Below are 16,980 nucleotides of genomic sequence, written 5' to 3' on the forward strand. Positions count from 1 at the left end.
CGGACTCCCCTTCTAGCCACTACCTAGCCCCTAGGTGATGGGGTTGTGACTCATCAGTAGAAGATTGAGACATGGTTAGATAACTTGCTCCTGTGTTTTAGGTTAGCGTGAGGTTCTATGAACATATGACTAATTATCTTGTGTTTTTTCTTACTTGTAGCAAGCCTCCACGATGATGGCGTTGGACCTCTGCTACCCCATCTATGTCTGTAGCAACGCTTGGATATGCGAAGACTTGTAGGGAGCACTCGGGCTCCTAGGTGTGTACCACCCCGCCAAAGATCCCTACAGCACATTAGCCACTGTTCAGGACTTGCACCAAAGAGTTAGGGGTCACTTGTGACATCGAGGCCGAGGACACATTGTACCCATCGAAGGTAGACCTCTTTTCCATCCATGCATTTGATTGCTACTAGAGATCTACATACCTAGAGTGCATATTCTATAGGAGTATGTATCTTTGAATTGCTTTAATGATTCAAAATATCAAGAGGTTGGTTTAATTCTTCTTTTTTGCAATGTAGGGATCAGTGAGAGCACTACAAAATGCTTGTCCTTAGTCCCCAAGAGCATGAGTTTGGTACCGGATGGAGCCATAATAGGGTGTTGCACGACATGGCTTGACTATTGAGACATCAATGACACAATGCATGGTTAGTACCTCCAACTGGAGAGAGAGATTCTGGTGGATTCCATAAGATTATATTTATTGTCGGGGCTCATACACAAGGTGAATTCCTTGTGCAAAAAGTCGATGGGGATGCTTGTCCTTTTTGGACGTCTCCTTAATTTAATGTGCAAGTGGGTGATTCCAAAGCGGGCAATTCCACAAAATACATATTTAAATTAATGGACATTTATGAGTTTAGAGTGCGCACTCGTAATAAATTAAGATTAGGACTGAGTTCTAACCTATTTATTTATTTTGTAGCTGAAGACTGCTAGGTATTTACTTTTGTTGGCTTAATTTTATTGTTTTCTAACAATTGTGAATGCTTGAGTTGATGTATAGAGCAGGTGGCGGTGGTGTTGGGAAGCATTGGGCGATAGCGTGTATTCAGGTTATTTAGAAAAAATTATCATTTTTTATGGATGTGCATCTTAGGCGTGGCACCAATATTTATTTGGATGCGCTTATTTATTAAAGCACTTGACATATATTCATTATTTTGTATGCGCATGGGTGCACGATTTAAATATTCGTTATTGGACCTTGTATTTGGGCAGAGCCCGGCTCTTTGGGCACCCAATTGCTTTATTCTTTATTTGGACAAAAGTAAACACAAAAGCTAAAGCGTGCTAATTGTAAATTTGGGCTATTTTTGAGCTAGAAAATTAATAATATATTAAATACATGCTTTGTGAAGTGTGTTATGATTCAAAGACAGAGATAAGAGTGAAGAGTTGAGTGCTCTCTACTTCTTCCATTATCTCATCGACCACACACATAACATAAGTGTATACAATAGTACTAAGGTCTGTAGGACCATTCACACTAGGTCTAAGACCACCAACTTATTTAATGTCCCACACTTGTTGATACAGCTGGACACAACAAATGTCGGTCATACATACTGATAGGAGAATAATGGGAGATTGATATTCTAACACTCCCCCTCAAGCTCAAATTATCTGATGAACTCCAAGTAGCTGTCTGAAACTACTAAACTTATGTTTACCCAAAGACTTGGTAAAGATATTTGCAACCTGTTCATCAGTCTTTACATGAATAAGATCTACTCTCCCTGCAAGAACCATCTCTCTGATAAAATGGTAGTGTATATGTATGTGTTTTGTCCTGGCATGGTATACTAGATTCGTTGCCAGGAGTACACTACTGAGATTGTCGTATAATAAGGTTACTGGAGCATCCACCTGAATATCCAAATCAAAAATAAGCTTGAGTAGCCATGAAATCTTACATGCTACCAATGCATCACCCCTGTACTCTGCCTTAGTACTGGACAATGCAACCATTGGTTGCTTCTTGCTGCTCCAACTGATCATGCCACTTCCAAAGCCAAAAGTGTAACCACTCGTAGATTTGCGATCATATGAGCATCCTGCCCAATCCGCATCTGTGTATCCAACCATTTTCAAGGGCTTATCTCTCATATAGAACAACCCATAATCTATAGTGGACTTAACATGTCTCATAATCTGCCTAACAGCATCCAAATGTGGCTTCCTAGGCTTCTGCATAAACTGGCTTATGAGCCCAACTGCATAACTCAAATTTGGCCTAGTGATGGTCAAGTAGATCAGACTTTCAATAATCTGCCTTTGTACATAGTCACATCCCGAATTTCAGCTCCAGTGCTAATGTCCAGCTTGATATTCTAATCAAGGGGTGTATCCAATGGTTTACATTCAACCATGCCATACTTTTTTAGCATTTCCATGGCATAATGTTTCTGCATCAGCCATAAACTATTTTCAGCCTTGATTACCTCAATACCCAAAAAGTACTTCAATTCACCTAGATCTTTCATGTCAAATTCAAATTTCAGCATCTTCGTTACATGCTGTATGCCCAAGTCATCATTACCAGTGATTATCAAATCATCAACATATATGACCAGCAATACCAAGTCATTATCAGTCTTCTTTGTAAATAGGCTGTGATCAGCCCTACTAACAGTAAATCCCAACCTCTGCAAGTAGTTACTGATCCTAGCATGCAAAGCTCTCGAAGCCTGCTTCAGCTCGTACAATGCCTCTTTCAGCCTGCATACATAATGCTGAAAATCAGGGTGAGCATACCCTTCCGGCTCAACCATATAGACATCCTTTACTAAGCCGCCATTAAGAAAGGCATTCTTCGCATCCATCTGTTGTAATTTCTAGCCTCTAACAGTAGCCAAAGCAATCATAGTGCGTATGGTTGCAATCTTGGCAAGAGGGCTGAATGTTTCCTCATAATCAAGTCCATACTGTTGGGCATACCCCTTAGCAACTAGCCTGGTTTTGTACCTTTCCACACTGCCATCCGACTTGCATTTGATTTTGTAGACTCATTTGCAGTCAATGGTCTTTTTTCCTTTAGGTAGCAGTGACACAAGATCCCATGTCTTATTTTCATCCAAGGCATTCATTTCCTCATCGATAGCTGCACACCAGTTCTCATCTTCCACTGCTTCAGCATGTGTACCTGGTTCTTTGATTTCCATCACTTTTGTCATCTAAGCATAATGCTTTGCACAGTTGCCATTGTATGTCAACCTGTCAACAAGGTATCTGACTCTTTGTGAGCGTCTAGGCTATGGTGCACTGCTCAATTCCCCTCTCATGAGGTAGAATGTACCTGATCTGCCTTGCGCCAGGCGTATAGACAGTTGTAATACCAAGTTCACTGTCTAAAGTGTCAGCAGACTCATATCCAGAAGTAATTCTACCAGGTGTCATCATACCAGATGCATCCTCAGTAACTTTCTCTTTTCCTTTGCTGTCCAAGACATCATATCTCCCCCTCACTGACATACTGGTGTCAGTGGATAGTGAGCTCCTCAATCTCCTTGTCCATGGGGATACTGTCTGACTACTAGGTCCTGTCATAGCAGTGCTCTGCTGCAAATCAATTGTAGATACATGAGTGGAAGGCATATGCGATGGCACTGTAGCCAGTGATACATATCAAGTACCCATCTCATAAAAGATAACATCTCTGCTCACCAAAGTCTCCCTGGTAGAGGGATCATAGCATTTGTATGCCTTCTTCTCCTTCAAATATCCAATGAAAACACACTTATGCACTTTTGGATCTATCTTCTTCCTTTTTTAATCCGGAATATGCTCATAAGCAAGACAGCCAAAGACTTGCATGTGACTTACATCTGGCTTATAGCCATACAGCTTCTCAAACGGTGTCATCTCATGAATACCTGCAATGGGAGTCCGATTCAAGATATACATGGCTGTCATAACAGCCTTAGCCCAATAATAGAGTGGCATCTTCTTCTCATTCATCATGGCATGAGCAACTTCCATCAAGACCCTATTATTTCTTTCAGCTACCCCATTCTGCTGAGGAGTGTAGCTGTAGGTAAGCTGCCTACGTATGCCATTTTCAGCCAGAAAGTTGTCAAACTCATTTGACACATACTCCCCACCACTATCTAATCTCAAGCAAGAGATATAGCAGTCAAATTCCTTTTCAACCTGCTTTTAAAACTGTTGAAAAGCAGCAAACACCTTATCCTTTGTCTTCAGAATGTAAACCCTAGTATAGGAACTCTAATCATCAATGAATGTTACATAATACTTCGAGCCTCCCATGGATGCATTATGGGCTGGCCCCCAAACATCAGAGTGCACTAACTACAATGGATATGTACTCTGCCTTACATGCCTGACAAATGGCAACCTTGACTGCTTACCAAACTGACAAGCATCGCACACATGACCAATATCTGAATATTGGAACTTGGGTTAACCTGTAACAAGCTGTTTTTTCTGCATAATTTGCAGTCTTTGCAAATTCACATGCCCCACTCTCTTGTGCCAAATTTCCAAATCTCTGATAGTGGTAGAACCATGGGCAAACATAGCTGAATTCAATTCTGGCAAGGTACCAACAAGAGTAAACATTCTGCCATTCCTGTGATCGCGAGCTGTCAACTTGCATCCATTGCCAAACTCTTCAATAAAGCAACCATGCTTATTGAATCTAACTTGCAAGTTTTGCTCCGTCATCTGACCGACAGACAGTAAGTTCTTTGTAATCGAAGGAACATGCAATATATCATGCAAATTTTTCTTTCTGCCATCATGAACCACAAGAGGCATTTTGCCTTTATGCTCAATGCTATGTTGCGTGTCATCACCTGTACAGACATAGCCATGTTTTTCAGCCACCATATCAGTAAACCAATCACCGTGAGGGGTCATGTGGTTCAATGCCATGAATCAATGTACCAAACTGCATGATTAATGCATTTTTTAGCAACCCTATCTTTTACATACTGCATGGCAAACAATCTATCTCATGAAGTATCGTATGCCTGACTAGATGTAGCAAAGTGTTCATGTTGTTTGCCTTTCTAATTGCCGTGCTTCTTCCAGCAGTCCTTGGCAATATGCCCATACTTCCCACAGTAGTGACAATCCTTATCCCTATTCGGATTGTCAAATGGACGCTGCTGCCAGGAGTCTTTGCCTCTAGGGCTAGATCTCCCCCTACCTCTAAAGTTTCCATCACCTCTTACATTCGATACCTGTTGATTTTTATTTCCATAGGATGCATTCTGTTGGCCTCCTTTGCCAGATGCATAGCCTCTACCGCGGCAGCCATGGTCGCGCTGATTCGAATAAAAAACTGCATCCTTATTTTTAGAACTACTTGACCCTGTAGCCAAGCCAATTTTAACCTCCTCATGTATAAGCAATGCAACTAGCTCATTAAAATTAGGCATTTCAGCCCTCACAAACATAGAAGTTTCAAAAGACTTATACTCATGCCCCAAGCCATTCAAAGTCATAGCAACCATGTCTTCATCTTTAACCTGTGAACCAACAGATGCCAGTTGATCTGCAATGGTCTTAACCTCCGTGACATAATCCTATATACATCTTCTCTTTCTCTCCATGTTGTTGAACTTCTGCCTCAACTGTATCTTCCTTGCACTTGTGGTTGTGCCATAGTACTTGACCAAAATGTCCCATGCATTCTTAGGAGAGCTGCAGTTCATTATCTACATTACCATGGCATCTAAGATACATAAAGAGAGCCAGTGCAAGACTCTATGAGCTCTTTCTTTCCAAGCTCAGTGTAATCATCTCTGATCAGCCATAGGTCGATCTGGGAGCTCAGGTTCAACTTCTGCTCCAGTCACCAACTCCTAGTAGCCTTTCCCTATTAAGAAATTCTCCATGTAGAACTTTCATATGGCATAATTGTTACTATCAAGCTTTCTCCCCACTATCTGGGTTATGTTGTCAGTCCTCTTTGCATTAGCCATATTGTACCGAACAATATTTAGTCATTGCCTAACTTCCTGCAAGCCAACAAGTTTGACTGACCAAGTTCAATCCTCAACTCTTTACGATAGTTTTTTGCAATTAATTGCAGTAAAAAGCTAGTGTATTTCAGCCCAATGACAACTCACAATAGTCCACAAACAAGTGATCTAACCCCTAGGTATAAAGGTCAATACATATGCTATGTAGTTGCTTCAACTTAAACTCCTGCAACCTCACTGCCATGGTAAATACATGCAGTCTGAAAACTTTAAACTGTGAGTAACCAGCAGCAATTTCAAGGCCAAAATCAATGTGTATATATTTCATACATGTTCTAAACCCTCCAGAATATCTGCTAGTACATGCGGCAATCTAGACATAAGCATACGGTTACAAAACAATACATAACCAGCAAGTACGATTGTCAAATAACTTGTTCAGAGATTGTAGTCAGCAAATACTCAGTGAAGTCAAGTCTTTTTTAGCTCCAAAATAGCTCAAAAACATGCCATAAATCCACTTTAAAGTATCAAGGTCACTACATGACCATATGGGCACCCATATACAAGATGTCTTCAATAGCCAGTGGCATACATTGCATTTAGAGTTTGTACCCAGCTAAGACAATGTAAATGCATTCAATTTCAGCTTCAGATTTCAGTTTTTAATCATGCTCAATGCCCAATTCAATGCTCCAAGCATTCCCAGATATATTCCCAATAAAAACAATATTAGTGAGTTTGGGAATCTCCCAATTCCTATTTTTTGAATACTAAAAAGATGGCACCCGGATAACATGCCCATAAGTTTCTCAAAACCATATGATATGACCTACCATTGGAAAGTTTTTGAAAAATGGAATCTATTGAGCTATAGAGCGCTCCATTTGGAGTAATAGTGTTCAAGTTATGACAAATCTAAAGATTTGACCACGTGTCCCAAACTTATGGGAAATTCCAATATTCCCCAATATGGTGTTAATAGCATACAGATGTTAGAGATCAACAGTGTCATAGCATGCTTCAATAGAAGATGATGCTTGCTGCCCGCATTCAATGATACTCTTCAAGCTGTCCATGGCTTTCAGATCAGAATATTTCAGTCATAAAAAACCAACTCCAACACATGAGAACATGTACATATGGCCTCCAAGTAAATGTCTAAGTCTTGTTGATGCTTTTGGGCATGACCAAGAGCTTCTGTAGCTCAATGATGATCAAATGCAAGCTGTCCTTTTACTTTCCCAACAGTTCAAGATTGTTTTGCAAATCTGTATACTCTGATTCCAGCTCATAATAGAGATCCTACCCACTCAATAGCTTCTTGAAGTGTTCAAGTACCTTCTAAAGTGTGCAAACATGCTTTATAGCACTTTTTAGATGATTCAGTGGCTTCATTTTCAGCCAACAGAGGCAGCCTTTTGTCCTGGCACAAACACGTTGGCAGCCTGGGGAGTTCACAGCAGCAAGCTTCTTCACCAATAATGTTCAATGCTTTCTCCAAGATGATCAATAGAGCCTTTGAGAGACTCCAACTAAGCTAGGAACAACTCTTGAGCAATATCAAGACCAAATGAAAACAATGCATATCCTGTGTGAGCAATGGTGAGAAATGACAGGCAGGCCTCTTCTCTTTGCAACCTTGGCAGGTCAGTCTTCAGGTCTTCTTCCCGCATGCACTCCATAGAGCCGAGTCATGGGTGCTTTGATACCATGTTACGATTCAGAGACAGAGACAAGAGTGAAGAGTTGAGTGCTCTCTACTTTCTCCATTATCTCATTGACCACACACATAACATAAGTGTATACAATAGTACTAAGGTCCGTAGGACCATTCACACTGGGTCTAAGATCACCGACTTATTTAATGTCCCACACTTGCTGATACAGTTGGACACAGCAAATGTCAGTCATACATACTGACAGGAGAATAATGGGAGCTTGATATTCTAACTGAGTACTCACACAAGGCATGGGGGGAGATTGTACCCAACTTCATGTCGTGCAAATTTTCTCTCTTGGTGTAACATGTCCACCTGTTCCCTTTCAGGACACATCCTAGTAGTCCATAAAAAAGAGGGTCTAGAAAGCTCTGCCTAGCACTCCCATGGAATGTTACGGGGTTTGCGATCTAGGACTTCCCACGTCTGCCATGTAGCAAAAGTATTCTGGCTGTTCCCACTTAGGACCGACCTGAATCACGGTTTTTCCTAATGGTCACTTTCCTAAACGGCGGCTCTCTTTGAACCCCAAGCGAACTACTTTACGCAGAAACATCAAGGATGAAGCGAGTTCATGCTGCACTTGGTTCAAGGAGAATGCAAAACAAGAGGGATGCAAGGCTCAACCTCTCTGTCCATAAGGTCTAGTCCCATTTTGTTCCCCTAAAACAACATAAATTGGGATTCTAGTAACCTAAACCCTAGGTCAGTACCCTTGTTGTTCATTTCCTTTGAGAGGAGCTCCTTGTTGTCCATTTCGATTGAGAAAAGTTCTCGGCCAACCGGGACCACCCATCCATAGGACGGACCCATGGCCACATCCATCGCACTTTCCTCAAGGTTTCTTTAGTTGTCTAATTACCTACCACATTTAGTTAGATACGCATAAAATAGCTTTCTTAATTAGCGAGTTAAGCACTGGTTCCTTCACATAATCTTAGCACTTGACATATAAAAATAATCTCAAATAAGTTCCTTTTCAATAGGTTATCTTATTTATCTTTGGAATACATCCATAAAGTCCAGCCCGTAGGCTAATCCATAATCCACCTAAAGGCTATCCATAATCCAGCCGAAGGCTATCTAGCAATCCATAGGGATTACTAATCCAAGATTCCGTCCGTAGACTAGTATGCAGGCCTCAAGATCCAATCCCGAGTCATGTTGGCCTCTTCTGCAGGGCCCGGAAGGCAAGGGATTTATGGCCAAAACCCCCCCGCACCCAAGCGTCCTCCTGCTCCAAGTAACGCTCAATGGAGAGACCTCACGTGACGGGTTTGGTCCACGTTCCCGGCGTGGCTAACAACCCCCTTGGTTAGGGTCAGGCAGACAGTCGGGGGTAACAGAAGGTGCCTCTCCTCCTTCAACCTGAAGTATTAAATATCTTTCCATCCTTTAGTTCCTTAAGCAAACAATGCAAACAGTGCTCCTAAATTGTTACAAGCACAATCAATTCCACTGGTCTTTTATTTGGCCAACTGCTAAGGAGTGAATCATTTTCTCCGATTGCATCCAGCATTCGATCCAGGATCAATTGCGACTTGGCAAGATCCCCAAGGGTTTGTTTGTTCACCCTTTTGTCCTTGGGTTAGGGCCATACCCTATTAACCCAAATTAACCAACACGTTAGTGCTTCTTAAACTAAGATAGTAAATCATGGCGACCATGTCGCTCTAACTTGATAGATCCTTTGCTTCCAAGCAAATACCTAACTTTCCTCAACTTGGCAAATTTCCCAAGAAAGGTGATGTAACAGGATGATTACTCCTCCTCTTGTAAGTTCAACTTGCGCAAGAACCTGCCAACCTCTTTCCAACGAATGGCAAAACTCTCTTGTGATCAAACCACAAGACCATGCGACATTGCAACTTGTTGCACAAGTGTCACATCTATTCCAAGAAATCATTTTGCCCATTGAACGGCGTTTTCTAGTCAAGGAATTATGATTAGACAAGAAGCAGGGTTTAGAGTGTCTTCTTACCCAACCCAATCCTAATTGCACTAGGCAGACAGTCCTAGGGATTCCAACTCAATCCGAGTTTTAGCATTTGAACAAGTGATCCTTAGGGTCGAAACCCTAGATTGTTATTTGGATGAGCGTCCATTTGACCCAACATTCCGTAAATGTGGGTAGAACCTATGGTCTGAGGGTTTCGACTTGGCAACAAGTGCAAAACTAGGATGAATCCTTAACGTGCTAACCCTAGTTAGCACTTTGGATATTTATTGTATCGACTGAACCATGCCTATACGAATCCCTTGCAGGTTAGGTGATTTAGATAATTCGATCTACTTGTCTTGTGACAAGGACGAACCATTCCTATGTTACAACTATATATATCATCTCTCACTTGACTTGGGTCTCACCTATATATACTAACTCTACATCAATATGAATCATTCTTTGGGAGCATGTCTTGTGTATCTCCCTCGTACTCTCTCTCTCTCTCAACATGGTATCAGAGCTATGGATGCGTAGTAACAACAAGGAAGATAAGTTGTTTCATTGTTTATACTTGATTGAATTCTTTGCACAAGTGATGATTTGATACATGAACTTGCTCAAATTAGAAGTATTAGTTACTTTTGTCTTTAAAAACAAAACAAGGTCCAGGTGCGTAGCTCTCGTCATGCTCTTGAATCCTATCAAAACCGCTTGTCAATCGGAGTTCTGGATCAAAAGTTATGAAAGTTCAGGATTCAAGACAGCAATTCTGCTCGAATCTGTGATTCTTTATTTAAAACTGTATTTCTAATTACCATTCGTTAATCCCCAATTATAGTTTATTAATCGATCGTCTTCGTTAATGATGTTGATTATGACAAGCAAACATCTTGCTATTTTTTAGCGATGTTTTATTATCATTCACGTTCTTTGCTCGACCGAAATAGCACTTTTCTTATATGCGTCATCTCGTCTTGCACGTTACGCCTCTATATTTCAGGCTTTCTTTTTAGTCACTCAATACTTTTCGTCGTTCTTACGTGCATATCCCTATTTTGATTGTCATGCGTCTCAACTACGCTCGTCTTGATCATGGTCTACAGATTCTGCGATCTCATCTTATTTGTTTTCTCTCGACATACATGCATGGTCAATTGCGTAATTGTTAACGAATATCCGTCTGGCCAACGTTCGGTTCCCTTCTTCCAAGGACAAGGCTTTCCTGGGTGGAAAGCAAAGATGATGCTAATTCTTGAAGGTGAAGAATTATTTGATATTGTTGTGGGTGACCTGTCTTGCCCAGTTCAACCTATTGATGTGATAAATAACAATTCTGTGATTACTGATGGTCCATTATTTGAACAATGGAAAATTGATCATACTGATTGGATTCGTCGTGACAAAGCGGCTCGTCGTTATATATTGTCTGCACTTCCTGACTCACTTATGTTGGATGTGTTTTATCTGGAAACCTCTCATGCTATTTGGGAGTATCTTATCTCAACCTTTGAGAAGAAATCGGTCACTGAAATTTTATATATCCAAACTTGTTTGAAGAATCTTCAATATAAGGTTGGTACTTCTATGCACTCTCATATCGAGGCTTTTAAAGACATTATCAATCAGCTTGGTGCTGCCGGTGCTCCTGTTGCTAAAAATCAGATTGTTACTCAACTTCTTCATACCATCAAAGATCCTTTACATGACAATATCATCACTATTTTGTCTAACAAGGATGATATCCACTTTGACAAAGCATGTATATCTCTTATTGAATATTCTCAATGTCATGAGCATCATTTGGAAAAATCTGATGCTATTTTGGTCACTCACGAACAAAGGGATTTTGATGCTGCTTTTGTTGCTCGCAAGCGTCCTGCTTCACATTTTCAGCAGGGTGAACGTCCTAATCTAGGTAGTAGATCTTCTCGTCTTGCTTATTCTAACAAACATTGTTCTTATTGTGATAAGAAAGGTCATGTGGCTTCTGATTGCTGGGCACATCAATATGATGAGGAGCATGGAGTTACTACAAAGCAACCTCGCTCGTCCAAAAGTTTTCCTCCTTGTGATTATTGTGCACATACAGATCATCCATCTCGCCGTTATTATAAACGCAGATATGATGAAGAACGTTCTCGAGCTTACATTGTTCAACAAACTATAAGTGATGATGATCATACTCATCAGGAGCTCAATTTCGTCCATTATGATATCTCTCCAGAAAAGGTACTTCATGTTCATGATGGTTCTCTATTCATCGTTGATTCAGGTGCCACTGGAAACATGACATACCAATCCCAATGGCTTCACAATTATCATTCTCTTCCTGTCAAGAATTTTGTTTACCTTGCGGATGATACGACTTGTCAAGTCAAAGGGGACTGTTTCATCCACTAGAATATTAAGAGGAGTTCTTCATGTTCCAGATTTGCAAAGAAATCTTCTTTCTGTTGCTCGTCTAGTTGATCTTGGTTTGTTTGTTGGCTTTGATCATAATCAATGTCGTATAGAGAAAGACGGGCATACTATACCAGTGGCTCCTCGACATGGTAATCTATTTGAGCTATCATTGAACAATACAGTTGCAAATGTTGTTACTGCCCCTAGAGATGCAGATTGCAAATTATGGCATCAACGATTTGCACACTCCGATTTTGCCAAAATTCTTGATCTTCATCGTCATGGTCTTGTGCAAGGTATGGATCTTAAATCTCATCCACGTATGGGAATATGTGAGTATTGTGCACTTGGAAAACACCATCGTTCGCCTTTCCACACTTCTACTTCATCACATTCCTATGCTCTCTTGGATTTGGTTCATACTGATATTTGCGGTCCTTTTCCTTCCTCAAAGTCTCAATATCGATATTTTATAACTTTCATTGATGATTTCTCACGGTACACACATGTCTATCTTCTTAGACATAAGTCTGAGGCTTTACCTATATTTAAACAACACAAGATAAGTGTGGAGCTTCAAACTAGATTCTCTATAAAGACACTTCGCAGTGACAATGGCGGTGAATATGTATCCAATCTATTTGATGACTTCTGTAAGGATCAAGGTATTCATCATGAGTTTACAGTTCCTTATTCTCCTCAGCAAAATGGTGTTGCTGAGCGCAAAAATCGCACGATTCTTAATGCTATATGTTGCATGCTTATACACTCTGGTTTGTCTCGAAAGTTTTGGACTGAAGCACTTCTAACAGCTATTTTTATTCAAAATCATCTTCCAACTACTACACCTGCTGGTAAAATTCCTATAACAATTTGGACAGGGAAGACACCTTCAGTCTCTCACTTTTGCACATTTGGTTGCATTGCTTATATTCATGTGCCCAAGGACACTCGACATAAGTTGGATCCTCCAGGTTTGAAGGTTATTTTTCTTGGTTATTCAAATCATTCCAAAGGTTACAAATTTTATGATCCTTCTTCTCAAAAGGTTATCATTAATCGTGATGCTATATTTGATGAGAAGACTATGGGTGGCACATGGTTGTCAGATGTTTCAGATGATAGACAGTCTTTGCTTAGTGCATTTCCTTACTTGCTTTGTGATTCTACTAATTCTGATGATCATAAACCTCCTTCACCTCCAAAGAAGATTGATGAAAATTTGGAGATCTATGTGGATCTTCCTATTGAGATAGAGCATAGATTCTATTCTATTGAATATGATATCTTTGATGATGCTATGTCTGTCCAAGAGGATCCAATATCGTATATGAAAGCTATCAATTCGTCTCAAAGGGATCAATGGCAAGAAGCTAAGCAAGCTGAGTACGATTCTTTAATCTCCAAAGGTACATGGATTCTCACTGAACTCCCCCCAAATCGTGTTCCTATAAAATGTAAATGGGTTTATAAAACCAAGACCAAAGCTGATGGCTCGTTTGATAAGTTCAAAGCACGACTTGTTGCAAAAGGTTACTCACAGGTTGCAGGAGTAGATTATCAGGAAACATTTTCTCCCATTGTGCGCTCCACAACTGTTCGTATGATTTTGGCTTTTGCAACACTATTTGATCTAGAAATTCACCAAATGGATGTTAAAAACGGATTTTCTCAATGGAGATCTTGAAGAAGAAATCTATATGGAGCAACCTGAAGGTTTTATGATTGCAGGAAAGGAGCATCTTGTATGCTAGCTTCATCGTGCATTATATGGGTTGAAGTAAGCCTCTCGTGCTTGGTATATTAAGATTGATCAGTTCCTCACATCTAAAGGTTTTGTTGCATGTTTTGCTGACCCAAATCTTTACATCAAAAGGGAGGACAAATATTTTATTATTCTTGCTCTATATGTTGATGATACTATTCTTGTGTCAAATAATATTGCTTTTTTAGATGCTATGAAGAAGCTTTTATCGACTGCATTCAAAATGGTGGATCTTGGTGAGATACATTCTTGTTTGGGTATTCAAGTTCAACGACACTGACAACAAGGCATTCTTCTTCTTTGCCAGACAAAGTTTATTAATGATATTGTTAAGAAGTTTGGGTTGACAAATGCACACTCTGCCAACACTCCCATTCTTTCAAGCTCTACCAAGGGTACATCTACAACATGCAATGAAGAATCAACCATTCATCAACCTTTTGCTAATCTTGTTGGTTGTCTTCAATTTATTGGTTTAAACACAAGACCAGATATTTTATTTGCAACTAATTTTTTGGGACAATATCTTTCTTCCTCTTCCACTATTCATTGGAGTGCTGCAAAACGTATTCTTAAGTACCTCAAGGGTACTAAGGAATTTGGTCTTATTTATCGTCGTCGAGAGGATTCTTCTTTATCTTCTTCAACTTCTCTTGACCTTATTGGATATACAGACGCTGATTGGGCAAGTTCACACTTATCCATGCGATCTACAAGTGGGAATTGTTTCTTTGTAAATGGATGTTTAGTTTCTTGGTCCAGCAAGAAACAACGATGTGTTGCGGTTTCTACAACTGAAGCCGAATATGTTGCTGGATCATTAGCAGCTCGCGAGCTAGTTTGGCTTCGACAACTACTTGCAGATTTGGGACATCCTTCATCATCTAGTACACCTCTTCGATGCGATAACCAAAGTGCTATTAGTCTTACCAAAGACTATATACAACATAGTAAATCAAAGCATATTGCTATTCATTATCATTATGTTCGACATGAAGTCAAGAAAGGTTCCATTATGGTGGAGCATTGTCCCAGTGATCAAATGGTTGCAGACATCTTCACAAAAGCTCTTAGTGAAGATTGCTTTAGCTCATTAAGACATGCACTTGGTATTGTTCCAAGTTCTTGTCTCATTGATTGAGGCATGTATCATTGTATTCAAGAAAACTTTATAGTAAATCATTTTTGTATCGTAGGTATGTGTAGGGGCTCGGGTTTTTCCCTTGTTCTCCCCAAGGGTTTTTTCACTCGCAGCCAGAGACCTTTGTTTGAGTGGGGATGTTACAACTATATATATCATCTCTCACTTGACTTGGGTCTCACCTATATATACTAACTCTACATCAATATGAATCATTCTTTGGGAGCATGTCTTGTGTATCTCTCTCGTACTCTCTCTCTCTCTCAACATCCTAGAGATGTTAACTTGATATAAATGAGAAAACTAGTTGCAATATGTCACAATTCACGTAAACATGCGATTCATTGCTACTTTGTACCACTAGATTCGCAATAACCCTAACCTTTCTTGTTAAAATCAAAACGCATGATAATTTGAAGAATAACTTTCATTGAACCTACTAGGACGTACATTCAAGAATCATGCCCATAATTCTTTTTCTAAGCTTTTAGAATTTCATGGTTTAATAAACCATGCAATCTTTTCCAAATGCAACTTGACGAAATGAAGTTTGCGCATATGTAACATGGGACCCTAGATACAAGAAAAAAATGAAGTTCATGCGACAGTAAGGCTAGTATTGATTTAATCCATTTCCAAGCATCCTTTTTCCATGCAACTTACAAGATTGGAGTTCATTTTCATGCCATGAAATGGAAGTTAACAATTTCCTCGTGCGAATCATAACGAAGGGAATTAGTGACTAAATGCAATATACTCCTTTCCTTCACGGCCAATGCACTTAACAATTTCATTCCTTTGCCCTAAGTAATAGACATTTAGACTCATTACTTTGGAAATGCACCAAAATTAGCAACATGCAGCTAATCTCCTAAGACGGACAATTCTAAAAATGCAACGTTCCAATTTCATGACATGCACCAACCTTATCTAACGTTTAAAGAGATAATTTATCAAGTGTACATTTATTGATGCCACATGCATTAACGATAAGCGCAAAATGCATTCTTCCTTATGAAATTAAGAGTGGCTAAATCATTTCTTTATGTGAGAATAAACTCGAAAAGAAACCTGGACTCGAGGAGATGTCCACGTGAATGTTAGGAGAAGAACCTCCCGTAGGCGTGCCTTGCAACTTCTTAGGGGCCATCATATGCATGATTACGGACTTCCGGTTTGCCTTTACCCTTACGCAATCGGTGAATTTCCTCCGCCTTGGTCAGTAGCCTCAAAATCTTGCCCTTCTCCCTCGTACGCAAGAGATCCCTTCCAAAGTGCAGATCCTTGAGAATACCAGGCTTGCAGGATTTTGGCCTATGGGAGGCCTTGTGGGGTTGGAGCTTGGTTTGTGGAAATGAGGCTCCTACGAAAAAGGTTCTTGGGAATGGGGGATTTTAAACACTCGGGGTGGTCACGCGGAAACTGGCCTTAAGGAATCCCCCTTATGGAAGCTTGCAAGAAGCTCTAGGAAGCTTCTACTCCCCCCCAGGAAGCACATGGGTCAAGGGAAATGATTGAGGGGTAATAGAAAGAAGAAGGATGACGTCGTTTGGGGGGAGATGGTTGACTTTGCTGTGGCAATGTGGGGTCACAACCTGCGACGATTGCGATAGCAGCTTCAACCCAGTGGCAGCGGATTAATGGCAGTAGCGATGCTCCTCCCCCTCTCGACGGCGTAGTAGCTTGCTGGTGTGGGATGGCGATGGCAGTCTCCAATCTCTTTCTCCTCTCCCTCAGCACGATGATTCCCTTCTTCCCCCCCCCACCCCCCCCAAAAGGCTAAGGGGGGTTTTATATAGGGCTTAAGAGGTGGGGAGAGAAGCTCCCCACGTGGCCTCTACATGGCTTCCCCCCCTCCTCATGCAACCCACAACTTCACTTAGCCCATCCCTCCCCACAGTCCCTCTCCTCCAGCCATGCATCAACTGGGGGAAAGGGATAAACATAAAAACAATTTGCATTAACATTATCCATTTTTTCCCTCCCAAGTGGGTGTTTCCCTCTGGTTATGCGGATTTTAACCCCCCGGGCTCGATTTGCCAATGCGG

Source organism: Lygodium microphyllum, chromosome 11, assembly GCF_053477565.2.
Source record: "Lygodium microphyllum isolate KBCC chromosome 11, Lygodium_microphyllum_v1.1.10, whole genome shotgun sequence".
Classification (NCBI taxonomy): Eukaryota; Viridiplantae; Streptophyta; class Polypodiopsida; order Schizaeales; family Lygodiaceae; genus Lygodium; species Lygodium microphyllum.